The sequence below is a fragment of the Dipodomys ordii genome, unplaced genomic scaffold (genome assembly GCF_000151885.1).
Source record: "Dipodomys ordii isolate 6190 unplaced genomic scaffold, Dord_2.0 Scaffold120, whole genome shotgun sequence".
Taxonomy (NCBI): domain Eukaryota; kingdom Metazoa; phylum Chordata; class Mammalia; order Rodentia; family Heteromyidae; genus Dipodomys; species Dipodomys ordii.
The window spans coordinates 2459233-2464473 of record NW_012267336.1 but is presented as its reverse complement, the minus strand read 5'-3'; positions in this window follow the sequence as shown (position 1 = coordinate 2464473).

The window sequence follows — 5241 nt, the reverse complement described above, 5'->3', positions numbered from 1 at the left end:
AAAAAAAAAAAAAAGAAATACCATGCAACAAGATGGGCACCAGTGGGTCACACTGGAAATCCTATTTACTCAGAAGGCTGAGATCTGAGGATCACAGTTCAAAGCCAGCCCAGGCAGGAAAGTCCATAAGATTCTTATCTCCAATTAACCACCAGAAAACTGGAAGTGGTGCTGTGGCTCAAGTGGTAGAGCACTAGCCTTGAGCTGAAGAGTTGAGGGACAGTACCCAGGCCCAGAATTCAAGACCCACAACTGACAAAAAAAAGAAAAGAATAATACATGGTGGGGGCACTGGTGGCTCAAATCTGTAATCCTAACCAGGAGACTGAGATCTGAGGATCTGAGTTGAAAAGCCAGCCCAGGCAGGAAAAGTCCATGAGATTCTTATCCCCAATTAGCCACCAGAAAACCTGAAGTGGAACTGTTGCTCAAAGTAGTAGAGCTAGAGCACTAGCCTTGAGCAGAAAAGTTGGGATAGCACCAGGCCCTGCACCAAAGAAAAAAGAGAGAGAGAGAATTGTACAAGTAGAGCACCAGCCTTGCAAGTTTAAGGCAGAGTCCAAACAATAGTACCACCAAAAAAAGCAAGAAGCAAGAAAGGAAGGAAGGGAGGGAGGGAGGGAGGAAATACACAAGTACAAGATCACAATGCCACAAGATCATAACACCACAGACATAAATTGAGAATACAGGGTACTGCTGTGGTTCAAACTACACAGCCCGTGAGTTCAAACTACCATATACATGAGTCATAGATACATAAGTATCATATATACATATACACACATATATACATATGTACACACACACACATAGTATCATTTTTTGTTATCAAAGGCAGTTACTGGCACCTAGCAAGAGTGAATAATTTTGAAATACATTTTGAAAAAGAACGAACAAGATCAAAATAGATTGTTTGCAAGTATAAAAACTGAAAGCTTGCTGAAATTGTTTTGGAAAGTGGAGAAGTGTGAGTTTGAAGGGGAAAGACTGATGGAACATATTGTAAACATGTATGGGAATGTAACAATGAAATCCCCCTCTTTAATGAAAGCTAATAGAAAATTATAAAAACAAGTGGCACTGATCAAGATGCCATTCATAAACTGACATGTTGAATTGAAACTCTTTGTAAAACTACTTAAAGGTAATTTTTAGTTGTTTGTTTGTTTGTTTATTTATTGTCAGTCGTGGGGCTTGAATTCGGCCTGGGCATTGTCCCTCAGCTCTTCAACTCAAGGCTAGCACTCTACCACTTGAGCCACAGCGCCACTTCCCTTTTTCTGGTATTTTACCCAGGCTGACTTTGAACCATGATCCTCAGATCTTAGCCTTCTTAGTAGCTAGGATTACAGGTGCCCAGCTAAAAAAATTTTTTTAAAGATAGTCCCCAAGGGCTGGGAATATGGTTTAGTGGTAGAGTGCTTGCCTAGCATTCATGAGGCCCTGCGTTTGATTCCTCAGCACCACATAAACAGAAAAAAGCCAGAAGTGGCACTCTGGCGCAAGTGGAAGGGCGCTAGCCTTGAGCTGAAGAGCTGAGGGACAGTGCCCAAGCCCAGAGTTCAGGCCCCATGACCAAAAAAAAAAAAAAGAGAAAAAAAATAAAGCCATATATTGGGCTAAGAAGGTGGCTCAGTGGTAGAGTGCTTGCCTTGCATGCCTGAGGCCCTGGGTTCGATTCCTCAGCACCACATAAGCAAAAAGAAAAAAGCTGGAAGTGGCGCTATGGCTCAAGTGGTAGAGCGCTAGCCTTGAGCTGAAGAGCTGAGGGACAGCGCCCAGGCCCAGAGTTCAGGCCCCACGACCGGACCCCAAAAAATAAAAATAAAAAAATAAAGTCATATAATGAATAATACTCTGAGAACAGAGATTCAAAGTCATGGCTATACTTCAATTATCAAGCATTCAGATTCAAATTCAAAGACACAAATTCAAGACATTGTGCTCAGAGCTACCTTACCATAAATTAATGTGAAGCTCCTACTGTCAAAGCAAGCTCAAATGCTTCCAGAATAAAAGAGCAATTTTTTAAAACTTCTGGTATAAGCAGAGTATCTCTAGCTTTGGACTACATAGCAATACCTTGTTTCACCAAAAAAAAAAACCAAAACACTGGTTTTTGAAGCTTGGGTGTGGTTCCTTATTTGTCAGCCTGTACCCCCTCCACCCACAATGAAAACCACATGTACCCTAAGTGTGTTTGGTGAAGAAAAACTTAAAACCGTACAAAAAAAAAAGAAGTCTAAGTGAGAGCTGGGTACTCTTCCCCTGTCTGAAGATTTCTGGATGTTCTTCATATATATGCAGTTACATTTTAACAACTGAAACTATTAACAGAAAAATATGAGAGTACTTAAATATGAAGCAAACAATACCTTCAATATAATGAACAATTAGTCTTAAATTCAACAAGTTAAGATTTTCAGTTGTAGCTGTTGCCAGTGGCTCACACCTGTAATCCTAGCCACTCAAAAGGCTGAGATTAGGGCTGGGAAGGTGGCTCAGTGGTAGAGTGCTTGCCTTGCATGCATGAGGCCCTGGGTTCGACTCCTCATCACCACATAAGCAAAAAGAAAGGCGCTGTGGCTCAAGTGGTAGAGTGCTAGCCTTGAGCTGAAGAGCTGAGGGACAGTGCCCAGGCCCAGAGTTCAGGCCCCAAGGGCAAAAAAAAAAAAAAAAGATGCTTATATAAGCCAGGCACTGGTGGCTCATGCCTGTAGTTCTAGCTTCTCAAGAGGCTGAGATCTGAGGACCACAGTTCAAAGCCAGCCTGGGCAGGAAAGTCCATGAAACTCTTATCTCCAATAAACCACTAGAAACTTGAAGTGGCACTGTAGCTCAAGTGGTAGAAAACTAGCCTTGAGCTAAAGAACTGAGGAACAGCGCTCGGGCCCAGAGTTCAAGCCCCACAACCAACAACAACAATAACAAAAAAAAGATGCTCATATATTAGGGTCAACAAATTCTTCAGCAGAATGATTCTCATCTTACAAGATCTATGTCTAATGTAATAGTAAAGCAGGGATGTCCTTCCTTTTAACTTTTCTTCAAATCCTCTCCTCCTCTACTTCCTCCATTGAGAAAAGGTTTAGTCTAACTCTAATAACCTTTAATCAGGAGACAATTAACATTGCCTAATAGCAATTCAAAGGTTTCCTGGGTCAACCAAGTGCTTTTTACCACAGGGCTTTCCCTTATGCTTTCTGTAAGTCAACACAGGTCACTGGAGGTCTTGTTAAATTTGTTTCATTCTCCTTCAACTCTGTTAGGCAATTATAATAGATAGTTGAGAAGTTCTTCAAAGTTTAAATAGATTAAGAAAAGGATATGATCCTAATAAAAGCCAGGGATGAGACCTTCAAACTTAAAAGGAGGTCAAGGAAAACCACAGTTTAATTCAGTCTAGATAGTTAGGCTGGGTTCACTAAGTTTACAAAGGAACTGTTATCTCTATAAATAACTTTGCTGTCACCAATACTTTATTCCTTTGTGACCAACAACCCATTACCTCTCATCTGGACACTTCAACTTGAGATGAAATTGTTCCTCAAGAGGGCTGGGAAGGTGGCTCAGTCGTACAGCGCTTGCCTTGCATGCATGAGGCACTGGGTTCGATTCCTCAGCACCACATAAGCAGGGGAAAAAAAAGTCGGAAGTGGTGCTATGGCTCAAGTGGTAGCACAGTAGCCTTGAGCTAAAGAGCTGAAGGATAGCACCCAGGCCCTGAGTTCAGGCCCCATGACCGGACCCAAAAAAAAAAATGTTTCTCAAGAATCACAAGTCTAAGCCAGAAGTAGTGCTGTGCTCAATGCTGAAGTACTAGCCTTGAGTGGAAAAGCTGAGGGACAGCACCCAGGCCCAGAGTTCAGGCCCCACAACCAACAAAAATAATAAGAATAAAAATTACATGGGGCTGGGAAGTTGGCTCAGTGGTAGAGTGCTTGCCTCTCATGCAAGAGGCCCTGTAATCCTAGTTACTCAGGAGGCTGAGATCTGAAGATCATGGTTCTAAGCCAGCCTGGGCAGGAAAGTCCATGAGACTCTTATCTCCAATAAACCACTAGAAAACCTTTAGTAGCGCAGTGGCTCAAGTGGTAGAGCGCTCACCTTGAGCTGAAGAACTGAGGGACAATGCCCAGGCCCAGAGTTCAGCTCCCATGACCAACAAAAAATAAAATAAAATAAAATCACACGTCTGCAGGGTTACCAGCAGCTCACGCCTATAATCCTAGCTACTCAGGAGGATGAGATCTGAGGATCATGGTTCAAAGCCAGCCCAGGCAGGTAAGTCTGAGAGACTCTTTTCTCCAATTAACCACCAAAAGGCCAAAAGTGGAACTGCAACTCAAGTGGTAGATTGCTAGCCTTGAGCAGAAAAAAAAAAAAAAAGACAAACTCAGGGGGAATGTCAGGTGCTGAGTTCAAGACCAAGGACACGGACACAGACACACAGACACACAGACACACAGACACACAGACACACACACACACACACACACACACACACACACCATCACATGTCTAAATCTTTCCTTCTGAACTGTGAGCCACTGAAAAGCAAACACCATGAGCAGGGTGTGGTGGTACAGGCTGTAATCTCAGCACTCAGGAGACTGCGGCTTGAGGATCAAGGCCAGACTGGGCAGAAAGCCTATAGAGTAGGAGAGAGGGAAGGGGGGGAAGAGGGGAAGAGGGGAAGAGGAGAAAGAGGAGAAAGAGGAGGGGGGCAAACTCCTTGTCCTATACTTGTCATAATTTTCCCCCAATTCACAGACGGTGCTGCATACTTAGTACCTAAAAAAGAGAGAATTTAGAAAAAAAAAGAAGAAGAAGAAGAAGAATGACTGGGGAACTGCCAGAGTGGCTCAAGTGATGGAGCACCTGCTTACAGAAAGGTTAACTCGGGAACAAAACAATAACACTGCTTGTTGTTGTGCGCCGGGGAGGGCCGTCTGGGGTGAGGGGGACCCTGTTCTCAGGACGTCAGACACACTGGCTGGCTGAGTGACAGCCGGGGTGGGCGGTGAGCGAGGAAAGGACGAAAGGACAAGCTTCCCCCTCGCGTCTGGGTCACTTCCCGGTGTGTCCAGCGGCCGCCCCGCACGCCGGGTGACTCCGATTTCCCCCACTCTTGGCCGGACTTGTCCCTCTCCGCCGGCGGGGAGTGGTCGCTACGTGTCCCGGTGCCTCGACGGCTCCGGGAAGCCCGGCGTCCGGGAACGGACGGTGGGGAAGGCG